Source organism: Ptiloglossa arizonensis, chromosome 4, assembly GCF_051014685.1.
Source record: "Ptiloglossa arizonensis isolate GNS036 chromosome 4, iyPtiAriz1_principal, whole genome shotgun sequence".
NCBI lineage: Eukaryota > Metazoa > Arthropoda > Insecta > Hymenoptera > Colletidae > Ptiloglossa > Ptiloglossa arizonensis.
In genome coordinates, this window is record NC_135051.1 from 15843792 (window position 1) to 15870104 (window position 26313).

Consider the following 26313-nt stretch of genomic DNA (forward strand, 5'->3'; position numbering starts at 1 on the left):
AATTGCATCCGATCATCCCGCGAATTCGGTTACTCGGCGCACACTAGTCGCGCGTACGGTTGAATAGGTAAAAATAAGATCTCGAGAATCTCGAAAATCCTTTCCGATTTCGAAGAATCCCGAAAATTCGGTTCCAGAGAACGAAGAACGTTCAACCTCTTGACAGTGTAACTACCCTCGAAGAATCTTTAACCCCTTCGTCGTCTAACTGCTCTCCGAGAATCTTTAAACCCCTTGATCGTGTAACTACCCTTCAAGAATCTTTAACCCCTTTGACCGTCTAACTACCCTCTAAGGATCTCGAAACCATCGGTCGTTCGATCGGAGAAAGGATCTCGGGAATATCTCGGTGAACGCTCATCGAAGCTACGAAATCTGTCGAGTGTAATTTTTCGATCAAATATTTCCGTCAGATTCGCCCTACGACGAAAAAACCGAATCGATTAAAGAACACCGGATTGGGTGGGAGGGTACAGGTACAAAACGATCCCTCTAAACGGATCGGAGGCACGGAACGGGATACTTTTAGGAGAATCGTGTTAGAAAGTGGTATCTACGGCACGACGTCGGTGTTTGCGGCGATTTCGAAAACTAAAGCGAAGGAAATGGAATCGTTAGTAGAGCCCGTCGGGGCTCTCCAAAATTGCGAATCCGAGCGCACATGCGCAACCGTCGTCCCCCCTCAGCCGCGCGATTGCAGTCGGCCCCCAGGAAGTGCAGCAGGATGCATGCACCGACGACCTTATTATCATCCTCTCCCTGCTACCAGCCACGGTGGAATGAAGTCAAACTTCGGTTGTTTGCGCTCTGGTTCGTAAAATTTGGACGACGGTGGGACGCATTACGACGCCCAACGACTCGAGAAACGTCGCGCCCGATGATGGAAGACCCCCGCTTTCATAGAAGATGCTCGTCTACTTAATCGCGATAATTGCGCGGTGTTGCGTGCCGGCACTGCCCTGCCCTGCCCTCGGTGGACTACTCTCGATCGTTCGGGGCATCGAGGTAACTTCGAACGCTCGATTCTCCGTCCCTGGACGATACAATTTACGCGTTCGACGACCGTCCAGGTTCCCTTTCCCGGGGTGTTCAAGGAATTCGGGGAAGAAAGAAGAGTAGTTAACCTTAAAGCGTTCTTACATACGATTGTAAGTTTGTGGTAGGTTTTTAGGTTGGTAGTGACTGTCATGATCGATAAGAAAGAAGTTGAATTCCGTGTGTAAGGAATGAGAGAAAGTTGTACTTATTATGTTTATATACCAGGTATCAAATATAATGGTATATATAGCTATGATATAATAGGAACATTTATACTCTATCGTACCCTAACCTCAAAGCGTTGTTCCATACGATTGTAAGTTTGTGGTAGGGTTTTCAGGTGGTAGTAACTGTCATGATCGATAAATAATAAATTGAATTCCGTGTGTAAGGAGTGAGAGAAAGTTGTACTTATTATGTTCATATACCAAGTATCAAATATAATGGTATATATAGGTATGATATAATAGGAACATTTATACTCTATCGTACCCTAACCTCAAAGCGTTGTTCCATACGATTGTAAGTTTGTGGTAGGGTTTTCAGGTGGTAGTGACTTCATGATCGATAAAAAATAAATTGAATTCCCTATCTAAGGAGTGAATTCCTTTTATGCACCAGGTATAAAATACAAAGGTATACTTAACTACAAGGAAAACCTCTATTAGTAATGGGGATACACTTTTCACATTTATCGTGGACCTCAGTTTCACATTTATCGCGACAATCCTAAATCTGGTACACCAATATGATAGGTACATCTATTACTTTTCATTTTTCGTTCTCATGATTCTTGAAACGAAAAAGTTTGTAACTAGTGCGTTATTGTTTAATAAGCTTTGTGTAGTACGATTTTTGTCAGGAGTGCATCTGTGCAATTGCATCAGTTCTTTTAAATGGAAGCCTAGGTTGTTTTGAACGAAAAAGTATTACGGTACAATATTGTAAAAATTAATACCTTTCAAGATATTCAGCTTTCTTTTAAACATTCACAATAAATGCTCCAATGTTCCACTGTCACATTTTAAACATTTTGTTCGTCGTTCATATTTAAACAGTTCCTTTCAGATTGTTCTTTCGTGGCAACATTAATATCTTATTAATTGTATAAAATTTGAAATATCTCGCAAAATATTAATTTTTTTCTAATACTTTTTTATTCTGTATGATGCGAGGAATCAATTCGCGAGAAAACATCGTAACGTACCATTTAAAAAGCAAATGTAATTGCACTTCGCAGCTGCACAGATGCACTCTTGTAAAAAATCGCATTAGACGATAGAACTTGTTAAACGATGCAAAATTTTCGCTACAATTTGTTTCTATCCTCCTGGTAGAAACATGATTATAGTCTGGTTCATTTACTAGACACAAGTGGTCACAAATAAAATAAGATAGTGGAGTTAATAATTTATTTATTATTGTACATATGTATTTCTACACTGAAACAGCATTGTAGAAAATTAAGATACAAAAATACAGAGTATTAAAATATCAATAAAAAATATATAATACACATACACGTATATCTTAATAGTTTTGAAATGCAAGATATTTGTCAAAATGTTCCAGTAAGCGAAATGGTATTTAGTATCTTTTACATTGCGGAGTAACCTCGTTTCTAATTTTATGTTTCTCTCTTATCCACTGTTATTAATTTTTCACCATAATTTTAATCTTACATTTATAACCAGAGTAGCTGCTTTCAACCACATGACGTTTGTTGCACGTCACGTTGCAGTTTGTTATGAAACGCTCATGGCACGTTTCATGTGTCATTTTCGGACAATTAATTAAAGATCGCACGAATAGCGATCGCTTGAAAATCCAACGAATAATATTTTTCTAAACCACCAATCGTAGATCGATACGTATCGGATCGAAAAAGAATTGTTCGAGAGAAATAATTTTCGCGTTTGCTCGTCCACGTGTCGATTACTGGATAATTATCAAATTTATTCGTGGTACGATTTCGTGGAATTTTTCGAACATTATTAAATTTAATGGCGAATCGAGAAACCCATTGTTTCCAGAGGATAATAATACAGGCGAATAAAGAAATACAATGCCTACTAAAAATATATATATATATAAAGCTATGGAAACAAAGGAAGAACGAAATTTAAGTTTATCGTACACCATTGATGCGAAACGAATTAGTTTAGATTCGGTGATTGAAACGACGATACAGAAACGTATTGGTAAAGGTTTAATTGTCAACTGTCGATATTGAAATGAACCGATAGTGATACAGAGATAGAATATTTAATGCAACAACGATATAGAAACAAACTGATCGAGGTACAGAGACAGAATGTATAATACGATAACGATGTAAAAACGAACTGATAACGATTCAGAGCTCCAACGTCCCTTCGGTGGAAGTTCAAGAGTTCTGGAGTGGGATTGAGGGTGATGGGACAGGGCAAGGTTTAGAAAATCGTATTTTCGAGCATGAATCAGGTTCGGTGATCCACTGGGGTTGGAACCAGACAGATTTCGAGTGACGTACAATTTGCATAACGCGAAAAAAGCTCGAATTCTAACGAAAATATCGCATTCCTTTTCAAATTGTCACTCGCTACACCGTGAGCTGAGACAGTCCAGCAGGGAAGTGGATGAAATTCAATCGTTGTTATTTCCTCAATTCGATCAACTTTGTACACGTCCAAGATAAGAGCAACGAACAGTGAAAATAAACGAGGAACGCGATAGTAAGAAATTGAGTGACAACCTGACGGACAACACCGAATTTAATTAAAAATGTAGGTACAAATGTAGAAAAATTAAAGATCGTTTATTCGATGGATCTCCAATAGGGAGATTTTGTATCGACTTTAGGCATACTATTAACATTTAAATGCATACAATCGCATAACTGCAAAATAATTAATTTTTTATTTATACACGTATTGTTAAACACTAACGACGTGTTTTTTTTCTCCAATGTTGCATTTCCACGACACATATTCGTCAATTTTAATTCATTTCCCAGCCATCGTCCACTTGTTACGAGAATAATATTTTTTGCAATTTTATTTACAATTTTCGAAAAGAAGTATCAAGAATTCAAGAGTGAACAGGGAACGTAATTTACAAAATTCTTTTCGCACCTCCTTCCTAACGAGAAATCTGACAGTAAGAAATTGTGACAACCTGACAGGGAGTATTGAATTTCACCGAACGCGTCGTTAGAAATAATTGAATGATAACGACAGTGTAACAACACCTTTGGAATTAATATCGACGTGGAGAAACGTTTCGTTGTAACGCGCGGGATTTTTTCACACCACACGTTTTCCACGTATTCGTTCAGTAAGTTAACATTAATTGTTGCTAATTACACAACCGTCGAGTTCTTTTCTCCTTTACGTGCACGCAACAAACGGGCCACTCGATACACAATTATTTGTAAACGATCAAAGAAAAGGCGATAAAATATCGGGCCGAGGGAATTCAATTAACGAACAATTTATTACCGATCGAATAAAATTAACCGCGCCTTCGGGCGTCGAAATCTCGCGTCCGTGCGAAAACACAAAGATCCCCGGGCCAGACGTTTCGAAATTGTATCCAGTTTCGCGGTGTTTAATTTTTTATCGTTGGAAACGCGGTCGTGCCGAAACGACTCGTCGAGTGTTATCAAACACCGCGCATCGCGGAATGTGATGAATATAAAAAAAAAAAAAAAACAAAAAAAACAAATACTCGACCCGTGGATCCTTCGTGGAAGATGATCGAAATGAAAAACAAAAATCGACGGGCTCACCTCGTACAGAAGTTGAACAGGCTCGCTGGCGACACTCTTCCGGCTCGCAAATTGATTGCAATTGATTGGGGGATATCCTTCGATATATATCGGTGAGTTTGTCACACCGAAAGCAGGGAAAAAGCACGAAATATCTTCGATATCTTTCGTTCTTGTCGTTGCTCGCGTACAACTTGTTTCGTTGGCTCGATGAGTAGCGAATTAGTTTTTAAAATATTGAAAACTTTCTCTCGATCGTTTTACGAAAAGGACACTGGGTACGTAATAGGTGGAAAGGTACGTAATTCAGTGAATTGAAATTAAAAAATCGTTTATCAGTATTTAATCGACAGTATCGTAAACACTGAATGTTTCTAATATTTGCGTTTTGGTACCGATTAATTTCAATTTGAATTTTTCGGTATTTATCGCGATACAATTTATTCAATTTTGTTTCTTATTGTTGAATTTTGAATTTTTGGTTTATTTTGTAGGCATATTCGTGGTCGAAGTAAACATAGCTCGGGCTGGATAAAATATTGTTTGAAATAATAAGTAAGAATCTATACGCGTTTCTATGTTTCTAATATTTGGATTTTAATATCAATTAATTTCAATTTGAATTTTTCTTTATTTATCGCGATACCATTTATTTAATTTTGTTTCTTATTGTTGAATTTCTGTTTCTTTTCATAGGCATATTGTTGGTCGAATTAAGCATAGCTCGGGCTGGATAAAATATTGTTTGAAACAATAAGTAAGAATCTATACTCGTTTCTATATTTCTAATATTTGGATTTTAATATCAATTAATTTCAATTTGAATTTTTCGTTATTTATCACGATACAATTTATTTAATTTTGTTTCTTATTGTTGAATTTCTGTTTTATTTTGTAGGCATAATGGTGGTCGAAGTAAACATAGCTCGAGCTGGATAAAATATTGTTTGAAACAATAAGTAAGAATCTATACTCGTTTTTATATGTTTTTAATATCTGGATTTTAATATCAATTAATTTCAATTTGAATTTTTCGTCATTTATCACGATACTATTTATTCAATTTTGTTTCTTATTGTTGAATTTTGAATTTCTGTTTCATTTCGTAAGCATAATGGTGGTCGAATTAAGCATAGCTCGAGCTAAGTAAAATATTGTTTGAAATAATAAATAAGAATCTATACGCGACTGATTTTTTCGATTAAGCTTATAATAGTCGATGCGAAACGATCATTTATTTGTGTTTCGATTGAAACCCTACTTGAAATATTCAGTTGGTTTTACAAATCTGAAACAAGTATTTTAAATATGTATTTCCCATTGAGCATTTGAAATAACCGATGGAGATGATTATTTATTCCATTATGTTGGCCACGAAATATTTGAGCGCAAATGTTGACTATCATCGGGCTACTAAAGTCAGCGACAAATATTTTTACCGTTCGAGGTCATCGGGCAATAAATCTCACCAAAACGTGCAGTTGCTCTGCCAGTATGTAAATTGTTGCAAATGAAGATTAAATAGCGATAACACTTTCATGTCGAAAGGAATGTAAAAGAATACCACGAAAGAGAAAGACGTATTACGATATCGTTCATAAACAATGACCCTGAGCTGTGAAAATAGTTGGCAGTGACTGTGGTAGTCGATTTCTAATTTATAAATATAAATAGTGGACTTGTATGTTTACACCCAATCATGGAATTAATAGTAATATAACTCTGGCCTCTTAGTTCCACACCATTGTTTACTCTAAAGCCGATAAGAAAGAAACCAAAGCACCGAGCTAACGAAACGAATATCTATGGGAGAAAAATAGCTTCGAATACAATAGTACAGTTGATAGTCCAAAGCAAATAAAGATTAAATAGCGATAAGACTTTCTTGTCAAAAGAAAAGTAAACGAATACCACGAAAGAGAAAGACGTATTACGATATCGTTCATAAACAATGACCCTGAGCTACGAAAATAATTGGCAGTGACTGTGGTAGTCGATTTCTAATTTACACGTATAAGTAGTGGACTTGTACGTTTACAACCAATCATGGAATTAATAGTAATATAACGTCAACAACACGCGCAACAATTTACATAATAACAACACGTATCCTATATTGAAATAATATAACAATATCCCCAAAGCAGCGGTGTAAATTCAAATGCTTGAAATATTATTCCAAGTAGCAGCCATTCCTAATCTTGTCAATATTATTTATTCGATAATCTCGAAGCATTGGTAGAAATTTCTCCAACACACTTTTACGTTTATCACGTAAGATAAATTTTCATTCGTTCGAACAAGACTCTATCCCAACAATTTTTCTCTTAAATGAATCTCGAGTACACTGTTCGAAAATTTCACTAAGACTTAATTTTCATTTAAATCATATTGTAGAATTCTAAAAAAATTTCTTTTTAAGAGATCCGAACAAAATTACCCAAAAAGATCAACGATTCGAAGAGACAGATCTTACGAAATCATACATCGAGCCCAATGCTTTCAAGTATGAAAAATCGGTGCACAGTGCGAACGATCGTTGAAAAAATTCTACCACGTGGAGATTGTTCCGCGAGGAAGAAGCGCGAGGAATGGGTATCGCGGCGTGATTTTCGAGAACAACGAAACGAGAATCGTTCGCTCGGTTGATGCATTTTTGAAATGCCTGGTGGAGCCGTTTCACGGATGAAATTAACGATATATGTGTACCGCGCGTGCGTGTGCATCGACGCGAGGGTATTCCTACGTGTACACAACATTGGCGGGCATTCACCGAATCCTTCATGTGCGTGTGCATTTAGCAGCAACCGGTCGAATTCGCGGACACTCTGAATGTGCCGTATGCACGCTCGTGCATGCCGAGCGTGTGGATTCGTCTCGCGCTATCGTGTGCGGTTGCGCATTTTTCTGCGCACGTTGTACGCATCTTCCTTTCCCACGAGTCACTATTTTCGAAAACCTTCCACGTTGTTGCGAGAATTTTCAACCCTTCGCACTCGAAGCGTTTTTGCTACCTGAAACTGGTGCCTCGATGAAACTTCTTAAATCGCAAAATTAATGTGGAATGGAATATTTTTATTTCAATACTCGGCATACATATGTTTACATCTTAAAAGAGTGCAATACCTAATTTTCAATTTGAATTTCAAGTCACAGAATTTTCCCGAATTGAAAGAAGTACACTGAATCGAGTGGCGATCGAGGGTCTCCTCTCGAGTTCAAAGGGTTAAACGATTCGAAATTACTCAGTTTCGCTTCTAATATATTTTTTCGTTTCCAAGAAATGACGAAGAAAATGAACGGACGAGCGAGATTATTTCAATCGTAAACGAACTGTTAACGATTGTTAAAGATTGTGAATTACAACGAATAGGAAACTTGAAGATTTCGCTCGTTTGCGTTTCAAACGCGCGTAGAAAATGACCAAACAAGCGAGATTGTTTCAATCGTAAACAAACTGTTAACGATTGTTAAAGATTGTGAATTACGAGGAATAGCAAATTTGAAGATTCCCCTCGAGATTGTGCAATATTATTATTCTTACTCTCTTTGAAAAAAAAAGTTTTCCTTCAAGAAACATCTCGCTGCTTTGTAGACGCATAAAGTGTACAGTAGGGGCTAAATCAATTGACCGTTCAAGGTCACCGAGGAGCTCTACTGTACCGTAACTTTCACTGTGTCACGGAAGTGGAGGGCCTTGTGTATTCGTTTGACTTTATCTCGACTTGTATATAACTTTCCACTATAGTCCATCACGATACGTGAATACGATTATAATTGTAATAGAACTTTGTTTGTTCAGTAAACATATATTACCACTTTGCGTATAGAGAACCGATTATTGTTTCTAAAATAATTCCAATTGTGGGTTGCAAAATACCGGAATACATCACGGGAGCAATTAATTTTCCCTCCCCCCTATATTTTCTATTAATTTTCCTCTCGTTGTGCTTTCTATTGTCCACGCTTTGAATTGATGTCTTAATTCGACCGCGTAAAATAACGCCAAATATTTTTTCTAAATACACATTGTCTCGCGTAAGAAAGGTATTATCCGGATAACTGAACGCGAATTGGCTGAGCTCCTGCTCAATTATTCGGGGAAGCTTTTAGAAGTATTTTATTCCAAGAAAAAGAGCTGTTCCAAGTCCAACTAAATAGGAGAGTAGAATACATCGAGAAGGGATGAATACTGTATACGTTTCATTTTCATATATCGTTGAACAGCGTAGAATAATCACGAAGGAATATTCTGTTGAGAAAAAATAATCAACATTTTTAAATTTATTAAACGAACAATTCGTCGTTTTATTCCCGATACTTGTTCTCCAAGATCTGATACCTGATCAACCTCCTTGGACAATATCTTCTAATCCTCTCCACAGTGTTCTTACATCCTCGTGGTTAAATTTTACAAAATAACATTTTCTTCCGAATGTTTACATCCACGTATCTTTAGGAATTCCCCAGAATTCGATATTTGATTCAGTCCCCATTGACAGGATGATTATTTCGAGCACTTGGACCGGTAGTATCGAATCTCGTTAAGTAAACAATCTCTGAAGGGGATTGCCCAGAGACAATGAAATTAAAGAGTACTTACCTGGCCACGATTACAATATCGCATTGTGCACACACATTTGTTTCGCTAAATCACACGTAGGATCCGATTACGTAAATGTACGTATCCACGGCTATGTACTAGCCTATCAATCTACACAGATGTGCATCTACGTGCACACGTCGTCCCTCGTATCATGCGCATGTATATTGGATACATGCATATACAGATCCATTCTAGAGCATGGCATGTAAATGCAGTTAGACTGGCATCTGCGTGTATATGTATATACGTTTACTTCCCTCGTGTCTGTATTATGTTGTTGCACGTTCAGTGTCGTAATAACAATGATGATAAATGTACTGCGCGTTGTGTATCGAAATAACAACTGCGCAACCCGAGCGAATAAATAAAACTTATATACATTAAAGTTCGGAAAATCACCGCTTTGGAAACGGTCCATTCGTATCGTTATAAATATATCCCGTTCGTTAAGTACGTACACGGATCAATTTTATCGTCGATTTCATCGTCATGGCTTACGTGCAGCACACATAACCTAAAAACTTGTCCAACGGACGCGTAACAATCGCGTCGACGTTGATTGCGCGGGAAAAATCAAAGGATCGGTGCCACGGAATGGTGGACGATTAATCGTGACAATTAACGAATTTGGAATAAATTTGTTTCGCGGAAGATCGTTTTTCGAGAAAATTCACTCGAAAAATCCCGTTAATGCGCGCGCACTCGACCACGGTGCACGAATAATTCTCTGCCCGGTAATTATCGTATTACCATACAGTGTACGTAACATACCGTGTTTACCGCGGTAATTTAACACATCTTCGCGTATTTCTAACGCGTAGAGTACTTTGTATTACAATATTGTTGTATCTTTTTCCAATCGGTGCTAACTATGGCGAGAATGTGTGATTCGTGGTGTTCACTTACGTACACGTCAACCAACGGAATAGTTTCAGAATAATAAAGTGGGATAAGTCTGTTATAAAGTAGTTTGAAAGTAGTTCTGCGAATTTCTTTCGCAAACGTTATATCACTGGCACTTTATTGACACGTAATGCACCAGGTATGCATCGAGAACCACTGGTGTCTCTTCGCCACGAACACGTGCACTCAAATTATTTCAAAGTCGGCTGTCGCGAAAATCGAGCCACGGATGGACTAATTTCCATTCTACTTTTCCGATTTATTTTACCATGAAAAAAAATTCACATCGGTGCATTACGGTTTGGGTCATTAAATTACGATTGCGAGTGTTAATTGCGAACAGTTTGGTATGATCCTGTACAGTATGGTCTTATCGAACTGAACTGACCGTTTAAGGTCCCTTTTCTAGAGGTGAATAACTCTAGATATAATAACTGCCTTCAAACGACAAAATCGGAGCTGCCAATGCACTTGAAAGCGGGGTAAGCAGCTGTTTGTACCATTAAATTATGATAGTGAGTATTAATTGCGAACAGTTTGGTATGATCCTGTACAGTATGGTCGTATCGAACTGAACTGACTGTTTAAGGTCCCTTTTCTAGAGGTGGCTAACTCTAGACATAATAACTACCTTCGAACGACAAAATCGGAACTGTCAATGCACTTGAAAGCGGGGTAAGCAGCTATTTGTACCATTAATGGGAAATAAAAATCTGTATACTTTTTATTGTATCTTTACTAGAATTCTATTAACGAATTGGCAAGTTTCTCCCGATGCAAATGAGTCCAAACACGACCTCCTTTGGATTATTTCTAATTCTACGTTTCTCAAATAATTTTTGAAAAATTTTCAATTCGGTGCAACGAAAAACAGTCCGAACGAGATCGTGTTTGGACTCATTTTCATCGGGAAGACTTCACCGATTCATTGATAACACTTTGGCGAATGCATAGTAACAAATGTAAAAATTTTAATTTTCATTAGAGCGTTGACAAAGACACGTAAACAGTGAAGAGGAAAAATTCTGTTACTTAAAGCTACTGTAAAAATTATCATTTGAAATTACACCAGTTTGAAAGACAAACAGAAGAGATTATGCACAGAAGATAGAGTTGAGAGAATTTATTCTCTTTACTCAAAATTCTACAACAAAAATAATAATATCGAGAATATAAGAAACCGGATGAAACGGATCGTGTATCTACGCGAATCCTCCTTATGGTTTTCAATTGCTGAATCTATTTCTACGGTGGATCTCGTGAATTAAAAAAAAAAAAAAACAGCAACCCCATGTATCACAGTCGAACATTCAGTTGAATTGAATGGCTCGAAACAGCATGTACTACTGTACATTAATCCACCCCTTTTGCCCACCCCGTGACCGTGGCCCTTCAACCCTGTGCGTTGCATCATGAACGGAAAGCCAAAAAATCTTTAACCGAGGTGAAACGCTTATAATGGGGTTCCACGGGAATCAGTAAACCCAGAGTAAGCGTGTATGGTATTTTTTTCTGCCTCATCTACCGTTTCTCATCCCCTTTTCCCCATTTTCTGAGGGGAAGGTAAACGCGGCGCGATTCGAACGTCAAAGATTTCTCGAAATTGGCAAACAATCAGAGTGATCGAATTTTTCCGGATCAACATCCACCGTTTGTTGTTACTGGTACCAAATACACGACAGAAGGGGTGGTTTACTTTTGTTAATTAAACCGAGTCTTTTACGACTCCGCGTCACGCTGATTCGATAATTTCTCATCCTCGAACAATCGAACGATTACGTACATTGCATTTGTACTGTCATTATACGTCGTGGATACTAGTCGATGAGATTTAAAAATAATTGAAATATAGATTAAAATTTTCACTTCAGGTTTTTTTATGTACCGATACTCGTTGGTGTCTAAATATTATACATATATGATTTGATAAATCAATTTCTGTATTAATGTTTGCAAGTACGAGTAATCGTTTAAAGTTTTTATTAACAATTTTACAAATGGAAGAAATGAGTACACGTTAGTGAGTTTTATTTTAAAATATTTAACATTCAAAGTTTTCGTCGTGTTCAATTTTTAAATGTTGTCACGTTAAAGTTTCACCGTTTATTTCTTTATTCGTTACTTTTCGTAATTTTTTTATTAGACTAGTATTTTTTTTTTTCTTTTGCTTACGAAGAGGATTTAAAAACGGAGGTCAAAAGCTTAAAGGTTGAACTTGCATAAACTATGTTACCAAATATATATTTTCAATTTGTGTTAACCGATTATTTATACACTACCTTGAAGCTATTTATTTCTTTAGAATCACTTTGCATTACTTAAAAAAAAAATTAGTATTTTTCAATTTCCATACCCTTCCATACTCTTCACAGTATTTTCAGTTCTTAGATACTGTATTGTTGAAAAACTTTTTAACGCTATATATTTCCTCGTTATTATTTTCCTCGTTCACTTCTACGTTTGACGATCATTTATCTCGTGGTTCTCTTTTACGCAACATCTATTGAATCACTTCGTTCTTTAACTACCGGATAACAACCCTCTTTCATATGCAAATATTTCTATACGAAAAACTGTTTAAACAAATTTACGCAAATGGTGTCCTTTATACTTTTAAAGAATCCAGTTGCTTCTTCGACCGTTCACGCTATTTAGGTAATCGAACGATCGGTTAAAGGGAGTTCGAATAATTGGATGTTCGATTAAATGGCGGTATTCGGATAATCGTGCTCCAACTGTAATAGAATATTCAACGCAGACTTTCTGTGTGCACCGGGAAAATATTTAACCAAGTGTATATTCGTATATTTAAAAACAAACAAAAAAAATGTCGAAAGATTGAAAGTATAATAAATAATATTCGTGTTTTTCAAGCACTCACTCGAATTTTCAGATCGAGTCAAGCTACTGGTTTTTGACAGTGAAATTAACATATTTTACACAACGAGAAATCAATTTCTAAATTTACAAAACGATTGATACTGTGATAATAATTACGCCCCTACGATACCGAGAAAAACGGAAGAAAAATTCAATTTTATAAATAAACGTTGCAACATTAGTTACCAAAGTAATGTTACAAAAATTTCGAAACACGACCACCAAGAAATTCTATCATAAAATTATTGCCATTCTGCATCGACTGTTCGGAGAAACTGCATTCATGCTTACCATATCTTATCAAAATGCATCACAGTGCATCCTTGCAATTGTAAAGAATACTTCACATGAAGAATATTATTAACGATACTTGAAACAAACTATTTTCTTCAAAATTAATTCCATCATCGTTAAATAATGTTAACGAAAAGTTAACAATCCACCCGACAGGAGATGCATTAAATACATTACGATTTTCTTGATTAAAATACGATTCTATTTATTAAAATAGAAATTTTCGTTTCGTTCCGTAGATTGTCTTAAATTTTCGCTCGTATTTCATCGTAATAATGATTTTTACGGTATCATAAATATCGTGAGGCACACGCCATAATCAAAACTACCGATCCTGATAACGCGGGGCGTATACCAGCCACGTGGCCTGAACGAAAAGTCACCTAAAATCGACCCGACACGGAACGTGTTAACTGACTCGAACAAACGTTTTCAAGCGCAATAATTCGCGTCTCTCTACCTATGATATTTCGTATTTCTTTCACAGACGTTGTTTATTCAAATTTTCATTTTCATTTCGAGTATACGCTACCAATTACAATTATCAACCTGCCTCGTTAAGCGCACTCGTGTCCTGGAGAATTCCAGTGATGCATGACCCGCGGCGCTTTTAAATAACGCGTGTTTAAATATTCCGAACAGTAAGATTTAAAAAGCTTATATATCACGGTCCCCGTTCCGCATTACTCTCCGTTGTTTACTATTCGCAATTTACGCAATTACAACGCGTGTTCGTAAAATGTCGCGGTTATCGAGGGAAACAAAAACAAAAAAAAAAAAAAAAGGAAAGGTTTCCCGTAATCCTTTTAATCGATACAAACAAAATTCGAGAGTGAAAGCTGCTGGAAATGTATACAATGTTACGAACTGTTTTCATAACCGTTATATTTTAAAATCACAATAAATTTCAATATACCGGAAAACAAATTTCCTCGATGTTTCTGATGTTTTTTAATATCGATAAATTTTTCGAGCCGCCCGATATTTGAGTACACTTTTCATTTTCATTTTGTGTCTTTCATCGTTCGGTGTCTATATTATTATGCGCGATTACGAGTTATAGTTTTCTTTTTCGAATCGAGTTTAAAGCAATCCAGTCAATTTTATATCCGTTATTACGATTGTAAGTTAACGAGACTCGACAGTTCGTAATAGTAAAAGTTTTTTCAGGATTTTTCTATCAAACTATGTCAGTACGTACTGAACGAAAAGATGAAAAAAATGTTACACAATCAGAGGGCCATAATTGCTTCGTTAAGGAATATAAAACATAAGCAATCGTCGACTCCTTTTTTAAAAAATTTCGTTTGCATTATCACCGATATAAGGCTGTTAACCAAGGACACTCTTTGTACTTTCTTAGTATTATATTTAAAGAGGCCTAATAAAATAATAAACGTAACAAATATTTTACGAAAACAAAAATCACCCTGGTACACTCCTTGGGTACCTTTCGACCCATATCACAATACACAATTTTTTCAAAAAATAAAACTACCAAACACCCATAACAAAATGCCTTTCTACGACAACGATCCCCTCAACAGGATGACCCTATACTTCCATAATCCCCTGGTTGTACCATAAAACTAAAAACATAACATTTATTCATAACATCTCCCTTCCAAATACCCCGAGCTTGCAATAAAAACGCATCAAGGTTAAGGAAAGCTCGTACTGTCACCGATCCGCGAAACTGTTCACCAGCCAGCGATTTAACGATCAAAGACGTTGTCGGACATTTCGATCAGAATCGAGACTCGGGTATCCACGTCGCGAGAATCTCGTCGAGCGTGCCGGACCCGTTCCGCAGAAAAATGTTTTTCGAAAAAAAGCTGCTCGGTTGTCCCTCAGGTACGACACGTCCTTCCCCGACAAGGACGAAGTCTCTCCCTCGCGTTCCATCTTGAGACTCGGCCCTGACGAGGGGTCGGTCGGTGCGAGGGAGACACCCTTGTGCTCGCGCGAGGAGGGTGGAAAAACTCATATCCCCTAATGAAGTAAGACGGGACATCTCTTCGCGTTCGTGTGCGTGAGGACGCGCTCGCGAAAGAGAAAGAGCTCGTGGAGCGAGAAACGAGCGAGTAGAGGGCGCGCGGGTGTAGAATAAGGGGTAGAGTAGACAGGTGGCGCGAGAGGAAAAGCGGATAAGGGGAGTAGAGGAGTGGGGGGAGTGTTTCGCGGGAAAGCGGGACCGGGAGAGCGTATCAAAGCTCGCGCGTACGCTAGACAGCGACGAGGCGAGTGGAGCTTCCAGCGAGTAGAAGGGTGGTGGTGGTGGGGGTAAGGGTATGGACGGTACGAACACGCGGGAAAAGAAGACAAGATACACGTGCTCGAAAGAGGGACGCGATACATACTCGACAGTGACGAAGCACCCTTCAACCCGGGGGAAGAAAAGAGGAGAGGAGCCTGGAAGCGAAAAGAGAGCGCCTCGTGAACGAAGGAAGAGACGTCGCGCGAAATGAAAAAGGAGGGAGAAACGAGCTACGTGGGAGGGATGACCGTACGAGGAGGGTGAAGGAGGACAGAGGGAAGTGGTGGGAGAGAGAGAAGAGCCAAATGAGACGGGGACACGGGTGCGTGTAAATCGAACGTTCCCCCCACCCCCCCCCACCCTTCTACCTCTATACTTCGTTGCCTTGGTTCTCCATTTTTTGTCCTTGCTTCTGGAAATGTCAAACCATCGGATCGCGACACGCACAGGTGAAAATGGCTGCTCGGGCGAAAGTGCTATCGGAGAAATTTTTTTTTTTCTTTTTTTTTCGGCTGTTGCGCGGCCTATCGAAAGCTGGGGCTTTCATTAACACGTTGACCGCCATGCTGGTTTTCCATATTTAAGGATGGACATGATTGTTCGCGCTGCAATGTAAAATGTAGAAGTATGCGATAAGTTCTCCATGTACTTGTTATTTTATGTTACTTGTTATTTTGGTATTACTGACGAATGTATTTAAAAGTTTGCAAATATTAGAGTTCGTGTTTTGTTACACGGGTTTTCAAAAACTGCGGTTTATAGTAACACGTTGATCGCTATGCTAGTTTTCTATTATTAAGGATGTCCATGATGTTTGTGCAAACTCTGATGTAAAATGTAGAAGTATTTGATAATTTCTCGATGTACTTGTTATTCCATAGTACTACTTACGAGAGTATTTAAAAGTTTACAAATATTAGAGTTGACCACCATGTCAGGTTTCCATATTTAAGGATGTCCACGATGTTTGTGCAAACTCTGATGTAAAATGTAGAAGTATTTGATAATTTCTCGATGTACTTGTTATTCCATACTACTACTTACGAGAGTATTTAACAGTTTACAAATATTAGATTTGACCACCATGTCAGGTTTCCATATTTAAGGATGTCCACGATGTTTGTGCAAACTCTGATGTAAAATGTAGAAGTATTCGATAATTTCTCGATGTACTTATTTCATAGTATTACTTATGAGAGTATTTAACAGTTTACAAATATTAGAGTTGACCACCATGTCAGTTTTCCATATTTAAGGATGTCCACGATGTTTGTACAAACTCTGATGTAAAATGTAGAAGTGTTCGATAATTTCTCGATGTATTTGTTATTCCATAGTACTACTTACGAGAGTATTTAAAAGTTTACAAATATTAGAGTTGACCACCATGTCAGTTCTCCATATTTAAGGATGTCCACGATGTTTGTACAAACTCTGGTGTAAAATCTTGATAATGCAAAAATTTTTAAATACAGAAGTGTAATTCAAATTTAAACACTTTCCTGTGTCTATAGATTCGGTCACAGTGATTTCAATACTTCCGGCTGGATCTACGAGCCATTTTCCAGTAGCGACACGTTAAACGCTATCCACATCTAAACCTAGAATCCTCAATTATCTATTAAATTTTCAACTCTCGTTACATAAATTAATTTAAATTATAAACGTAATTAACGAAAAGGTTTCCCGACGTTGGACCAACACTGGTTTATACGTTAAATGAAAAACAAATTTATCTTTCCCAAAATCCTTTGCAAAATTATCTAATTTAATCAAATTAAGGACATACTTGCTCATGGTATCAACGAATAAAGTCACCCAGATAACCGGTACAAACATATTACACTGTGCAATAATAATAACGTATAAACATTTCGATTCTGATTTCGGATCATCCTACGTACGACAATATACAATAAGAGTAGTATATTAAACAATTAATGTACTAAAACCGAGCAAGTCAATGCGAACTCCGAGTACGAAGTGAAAGAACAAAACACACATAAATTAAATTAAATATATTCACGAATAAATTCTTAAATTTCCTAGCTAACGAATCTTTTTAACTTATTTATTTTATTTACTTCTTTAGTTCTTTTTATTTACTTCTGTTCATCTTACTACGTACAATTTACTAGCTTGTTCGCTAAGTTTTGTCGTTTTACCCATTGTAAAAAAATATTAAGACACTTATACTTTAAACCACTGTAAATATATCAACGAGTCGACAGATCTACATGAAACTTTACACACGTTCGTCAAACAGTAGCACCATCTTTAGAAAAATAAAATGACGAATCTAATAGCTCCATTTATTATCGAACGACGAAACTTATCGAGCAACCTATTAGAATTGAAAAAATCATAACTAGAACTACCAATAAATTTCAATATACTGAGGTTTCTTATCGAACGACGAAACTTATCTATCAACCTATTATTTTCTCACATGGTGGATCGGTACACCGTGGAAAATCCACAATCGAAAACCATCCATGCGTTACGATTATCGTACGAGCATAACGCATGCTGGTATCGACCACCTGTATTATTATTTTATCGAATTTCATATTTTATCGAAGACGCGACACTTTAATGTGCATCACGTATCGGATACACTTCGTTGTTGGAATGCAAGGAGCGGATCGAGATGTCGGAAGAAATCCGACGCGGGGAGGTAGGGAGTGGGGGGGGGGGGGGTAGAAATAACTGGGAAGGGCTAAAATGAGACCAGGGTCGAAGGGAATACGAGCGGTGGTTAATATAGAAATTGATAGTCTCGTGGATCTGACATCCACCACCTACGTCGCATACACGTTTGTTACACCTGGCGTGCAGGATGACGATATTCAACCTTTATTATACATATAGATATCTAGAATATATATTCATAAATATAGATATCTAGAATATACATATAGATATCTAGAATATATATACATACATATAGATATCTAGAATATATATATATATATATATATATATACATACATCTACTTGATACAATATACATATATGTATATATATACATTTACATATATATATATACATATATGTATACATATATATTTACATACATACATATGTATATATATATATAAATAAATAGACAGATAGATAGACAAATATATATATAAATAAATAGACAGATAGATAGACAAATATATATATAAATAAATAGACAGATAGATAGACAAATATATATATAAATAAATAAACAGATAGATAGACAAAAATATATATAAATAAATAGACAGATAGATAGATAAATATATATATAAATAAATAGACAAATAGATAGATAAATAGATACATATTGTACACACACTGACGTGTGCACATACGTACACGCATAAATAGATAGATATAGACGTGTGTACTATATACCCCATGTGCTCGATAGCCCCGGGTTTATTGCGAGGAGCGTTATCGCGACCAGACGGAACGAACGTCCCGCAGCAAGTGGGCAGTAACGTTTGACGAGCGGTCTAACCCTTTAATTGAGTGCAGTTTTACGATTTCAGACGTCGTTTCGGACAAAGGAGTCAAGAGTTCTAGAACGTTATGCGGCGCGCCGGAATAATTTCAGCCAGCTACGGGGAATAATTTCAATCCACGGTGGACTCAACCCCGTTTTCCCGCGAATCGATCGCCGGGATGGACATTGTCCCGCAGCGTTTCTCGTTAATTCGGGCGGGAAGATAGCACTGCTCGACCGATCGATAAAATAGGTCGCAGCCTGTTTCTTCGATCGCGTCGTTACGGTGGTTACCGAGTGCAAAGATTAGCTGCAATTCATAAGAATTATTTAAACGACAGTGACCCCACCCCACGCGACGGTCGTTCGGTTAATCCCACGAGTTAAGAAATCTTTTTCAATTTCGTTTCCACGCTATTGAAAGTTCAGCTCCTCGTAACGTCACACTTTGGTCACGAACTTGCGACATTACGAGAGGGCGGGCGGAACCTCGACGAAAGTACTGTAATTTTATAATTGAAATTGTAATTTCTTTCGGGGAAGAGGAACTGGATATTAGGTTTAAATTGTGGAGGAATTACTATTATATCAAGTAGATGTGAATACAGTTTTTAGACGTACATCGAACGTAATAGTAGAAATAGAAGAAAATACACAAATTGTAACTACACTTGTTACTTGTATCGAGTAGATGTGAATACAGTTTTTAGATACACGTATATCGAACGAAATAGTAGAAATAGAAGAAAATACACAAATTGTAACTACACTTGTTACTTGTATCGAGTAGATGTGAATACAGTTTTTAGATACACGTACATCGAACGAAATAGTAGAAATAGAAGAAAATACACAAATTGTAACCACACTTATTACGCTGGATGTACGCAACTCTTTTCTCACGTGACAGGAGACGTTTTATTTCCAACAAGTGTTTCAAACGTGCTTCTCTCGCACCCTATATTCTTACATGCATTCGTTCCCTTTCGTTTTAATCCGTAACCTTTCTCACTTCGTGCATCTGGTCACGTTTACCAAAAATTTCTCAGTCTGGCGCCATCTCAATTGCTCGTCTTTCGCACCTTGGTTCGGACACCTCTCCATTCAGTTCAAACGCTCTTCTTTCACGCCTCGAAAACACTTCACTCGCTCGACTATCCCAAACACTTCACATTTTCTCCAGGCCACACGCAAGATCATTCGTTTCCATGTATTACCACGTAAACTTACACAAGTCTACACAATATTTACTAATTCTTTTTCCATTTAGTACTACATAGTCTAGAGCTGGAAAAAATGTATGGTTTATTGATTTTTGAATTTTATTTTTCTTGGTCGTGATGTCACCAGCAACAACCACAGACCTCATAAAAACAGAGAGGTATTTTAACGTTTAAATCAATCGTATCGAAACACCACGTTTTTCATTTTATAAAAGTTAATTATCACGAAATATGACATAGAAAAAGTTTGGAGAATAATTGCTCGATTCGATTCAAAATGCACGAAGTTCATTTACCGTAAATAATTCATTTCTCGAGCACGATTGTGGTGTGATGTTTCTTATTAATTGAGGCAGGTGAGTATTTATTGTGTAAATAATCAAACTTTTAATATGAAAATAGGGAACGATACAAAAATTATTAACAAACGAAAAAATTGAACGGGCACTTAAAACGAGAATATTTGTGACTTAATTTGTGTTTTTATACACACCTTTCGTACCTTTTGATATTTTTATCGAAATTCATTGAAAAATAGTGGATTCACTCTACTTCTTGGACTTTGTAGTTCTTGGATTTGAAAACTTCATTCCTAAAGATAAATATTTGAAAGGAGAAAAAGTTCAAGGAACGTGCAAAGTCTACACGATAATTTTTAATCAAGGCATTGGTTTTAAATCTTTTACGAAAGAAATGAGCTCAGAGGAATTAACTGACAATTAATGTTTTCAGGTCTCAGCCGTGTCCACGTGGAACATACTTCTTCCATTTCGTCAGAGTTGCAACAACGTTCCACCACGTGACATTTAAATATTACAAGGTAAGACACGCTCCGTAATAAACAAAATAGCAATAATAGTAGAAAACGAAGTCTGGTATTAATATTTTAGAAATTATGATGTACAGTTAATTAGACACGTAGAGTCTTAGAGGAAATATAGGGAAATTCTTGGAGGCTCATTAATCATCCGCATTAGCTATTGCTACACTCGAAGTATAGCTTTACGAGATTGACTTGTTTTCGTTTCTAAATCGTCTTCGCGTTGAATGAGACGCGTTAACTCTAATCTCTAATGAGAACGTACAGTATCACAGCTTACCAGATAACCTGTTTATGTATTCTCCCGTTTGACTATTCATTCATAGTTCTTGGCCCACAAATGTCCCAAATGTATACATCAATGCGAAGATTGAGAAAATACAAAAGAATCCAGTCTCGTCTATTATAACAACTCTAGTTGTAAAAGAATAATATAGAACGAGGACGAGATGGGTCGAAAAAGACCCAAGGAAAACACTTGGGTTAAAAAAAGGCTATTATAATAACTCTAGTTGTAAAAGAATAATATATTATAAGGACGAGATGGGTCGAAAAAGACCCGAGAGATGCACTTGGGTTAAAAACAGTCTTTTATAATAACTCTAGTTGTGAAAGAATAATATATTACGAGGACGAGATGGGTCGAAAAAGACCCGAGAGATGCACTTGGGTTAAAAAAAGTCTATTATAATAACTCTAGTTGTCAAAAAATAATATATTACGAGGACGAGATGGGTCGAAAAAGACCCAAGGAATACACTTGGGTTAAAAAAAGTCTATTATAATAACTCTAGTTGTAAAAGAATAATATATTATAAGGACGAGATGGGTCGAAAAAGACCCGAGAGATGCACTTGGGTTAAAAACAGTCTTTTATAATAACTCTAGTTGTGAAAGAATAATATATTATAAGGACGAGATGGGTCGAAAAAGACCCGAGAGATGCACTTGGGTTAAAAACAGTCTTTTATAATAACTCTAGTTGTGAAAGAATAATATATTACGAGGACGAGATGGGTCGAAAAAGACCCGAGGAATGCACTTGGATTAAAGAAAGTTAGGTCCAACATTTTAAAGGTTTACACTTCTCATCGAAAAGAATAAAAAATCTTTAAACTTTTTCTGCTTGAACGAACAGAAAATGCATATTGTGCACTAGGAAATTAGGAAGATATATACCAGTTGATCAATGATCAGTAGACGTGAGTTTTGCATTGCAAGGAAAAGAACACACATCGAACGTTGATACACATATCGAAGAAGTTTGTGTTAAATTTACTTCTATGAAGTAATCTTTGCCGATATTAGCAATAATCGTGTGTCAACAACCTTGAACCGATGTGCTTCGAAGTCAATTCCTCCATTTACATACAATGTGTAACAGAGAAGTTAACTCGTGATATTAAACATTCGAGAATTGCATAATCTGTTGATTAGATACATTTTATCCTTTTAAACGAGCACTACAAACCTTTAAATACTCGAACCCTTTTTCTAACCCTAGTTTTTTGACGTATATAATTTTTCTATAATTAAAACTATCATAATAGACGAAACTGAATGTTTTTGTCTCTCCTTCTCTTTCTATTATAAAATTACAAACACGAGTTTCGTATATTCGGGATATTTTTGATCATGAGTATATAATCAACCAGAAAATAATAAAAATCGAGTTTACGTCGAAACGATCGATATAGGAATTAGGTCGATTAAATATTTTGTACTTCTTTTAGTGAGTACCATATATTCCATAAAACCTCTTGGACTCATTTTTTTTAAACACCCTGTATAACCAAATCTGAATATTTATCGTATCTACAATTAAAGAAACTCATTTGAAGATAAAGTGAACTATCACCGTCCTATAACCCCTCCTTCGAGTACTCAAAATGGTAAAAATACCCCAAGGGATTAAAATTTGTCAGTGGTGAGTTTTAAAGTGGCACAGAAACATCGTCAGTAGTTTGCGTATACTATTAAATACAGAGTACGCAAAATCTCGTAGAGTAAACGAAAATAATACATCCGATTGTACGGTGTTTATTTTAACATAAAACTTTCAGCCCTGTAAATACACAAACGTTCGCGTTTCGTAAATGAATCGAAAGTCGAGAGGATAAAGGGATGCATGCCTTTGTACGCGACATGCTTGACGTACAAACGAATTAAACATTTCGCTGGAAGCGTTGGCTCACTTGTCGATACCACCCGGCGCGGCAGAAAAATCCTAGTCTTACACGCATTGTTATTTACAAACCGAGTGATAAAATTCTACCGAAACGCGAACCAATTGAGATAACATTGTCGCGTCAGATCTGAACATTTTCGGTGAACTTTTCAGCCGATACTGTACCGAAGTTAGATTTTCATTTGAAAAATCGTGCGTTCTTATTGTTCGTTACCGAGGCACAGCTGTGCACTCGCAACGGTAGCACAATGATCCCGTATAAACCCTAGATACAGACGTCTACCAGACACGAGCAAGACTCGGAGCGAGATTTTACAAACGCGAACCGATCGAGACCTCCGGTGAAATTCTGTAAACGCGAAAACGTTTTGAATCGCTCGTCGAGGTTGTCGACAACGTTGCACTTTTATGGCTCGATCGGTGGGGAGGGGAGAAAAAAAAAAAAAAAAAAAAAAAAAAACGTTTCGACCAAATCCGTCGAGCGACTAATAAATGACGTTGCTCATCGATCATCCCCCGACGCGGTACAAAACGGATTTGCAAGAATAAAGTGCACGCAAGAACAGCTGTCGCCGAAAAAAAAAAAAAGGAACGTCACGTGCACGGCTGGCCTGAATTTTTCCCGGAAAAAAGACACGTCGAAGTGATGGGTGTCACCAAATACCATTAAGGTCGACCCTGACCCTCCCGAGGTGTTTACTTTCGCCCATCGATCGCGACAGGTTCACCTTTTCGGGACGCTGACCGTACCTACACAGGTGCGTATCTCCTTTGACGAACTATCTCCATTGGATACTTTAATCGAGAGATGGTGACGCAAAATTGAATGTTGGGGATGGAATTTTGACGCGAGTTGTGTTTTTATAAAATTACAAACGAACTACCTAGGTGGTTACTCACGACCATTCTTCGCAATAGATTTGTTTTTTCGGGGGGATTATCCTACTTAGATGTGTACCAGAAGACAAAGTATATAAGTAAGTATGCATTGGGTACTGTGATGCATAGGGTGATGCAAATTGAATATTGTAGATAGAATTTTTACGTGAGTTGTATTTTAATAAAATTACAAACACACTACCTAGGTGGTTACTCACGACCATTCTTCGCAATAGATTTGTTTTTTAAGGAGGATTATCCTACTTAGATGTGTACCAGAAGACAAAGTATATAAGTAAATATGCATTGGGTACTGAAATGCATAGAGTGATGCAAAATTGAATATTGGAGATAGAATTTTGACGCGAGTTGTATTTTGAAAAATTACGAAAGTATCGTGTAGGTAAACGACAATCGACCATAACGAACAATAGTGGTTGCAAGTGGTGGAATATATAAAAAATATTTAAACGCTAACTGAATGTAATTTTATCCATTGTTAGGTGTGTACCTTCTTTGACAAAGTATCTTTATTAGATACCATAGTGTATAGGACGATGCAAAATTGAATACTGGAAATCATATTTTTACGCAATTTATATTTAAAAAGTTACAAAAATATCGAGTAGAGATTCACCGACCGACCATAACTAACAATAGTAATTATAAGTGAGGGGACGTATCAAAAATATTTAACGCCAAGCAAATGTTATTTTTATCCATTTCTAGATACCTCCTTTGACAAAGTATCTCTATTGGATACTGCAATGGATAAAGTGTCATAAAATTAAGTATTGGGAATCAAATTTTAATCTAATTTATATTTCAAAAAATTACCAAAGACACCACTTGGGAATATAACAATTCCTCATAACCAAGTGCAAAAGTATTTAACACCAAGCAAATGTTATTTTTACCCATTTCTAAATACTTCCCTTGACAAAGTATCTCTATTGGACGAGTACAAATCAAACTTTAATGTAATTTATATTTCCAAAAATTACCAAAGACACCACTCGGGAACATATATTATTCATCACAATCATTGCAGACATATTTAACACCAAGCAAATGTTATTTTTACCCATTTCTAGATACCTCCTTTGACAAAGCATCTCTATTGGACGAGTAGAAATCAAATTTTAATGTAATTTATATTTCGAAAAATTACCAAAGACACCACTCGGGAACATATATTATTCATAATAATAATTGCAGAAATATTTAACACCGAGCAAATGTTATTTTACCCAACGCTTCGACTGAATGCTCGATAACAGTACTTACAAGATGGGAACACCGTAATGGCGAGTACTGGAACTATCGCGGCAGTAGGTTTCTTTCAACGATTAGGGGTGCGTGAAAAATCGTCGCATCGGGTGAAATCCGGCCGCGTGGAACGTGGAAAAAGCTGAAAAGATTAACACAGCCGGGAAAGTCGGTCGGTAATCTCGACGGTAATTGAAACAAAGCTTCCGTTATCTGGGCGACGCGAAGCGTTCTCGATGCGTTATTTATGCGCGACGCGGCGCGCATGCGCGGCCCGCGTCCGTATTATTTATCGCCAGAAATATTAATTTTCGCTTGGCAGCGCCGTATCGCGGACGATTAATCGATAACGTTCGATGATAGCGACCGGCAGCCGCTAGAAGTCTCTTTAATTGTTTCGAGTTGTTGCGGATGTGCGAAACCAATTTTTCTTTTTTTTTCTTTTTGTATGTTTTTTCACTTTTCTCCTCCAGTCGTTGAAATCGGTTATCGACGATCTTCGTTTTTCCAACGATTACGTTCGATTAAATGAAAAACAATGGTCGAGAATACAGTTTCCTCGTCGATATTAAACGTAAGTTTAACCGAAATATGGAGAAATAATTATTGTTCGTTCTATAATTCAAATTCTAATTTTTATTTAACGAGCAACGAATGAAAAACTATTTATCTACATATCGACGATATTTGAAATGTTTATTTATAATGCTTCGAAAATTTACCTGGTATC

General features: G+C 36.9%; 1 long non-coding RNA gene across 1 annotated transcript in view; it reads left to right on the forward strand.

Moving 5' to 3' along the window:
- Positions 1 to 26313, forward strand: part of LOC143146124 (uncharacterized) — a 277891-nt gene that overhangs the window by 187535 nt on the left and 64043 nt on the right. Inside the window, exon 3 of the long non-coding RNA XR_012991840.1 lies at positions 21160 to 21247. This is a non-coding gene — a long non-coding RNA (uncharacterized LOC143146124). The remainder of the gene's footprint in view (positions 1 to 21159; positions 21248 to 26313) is intronic.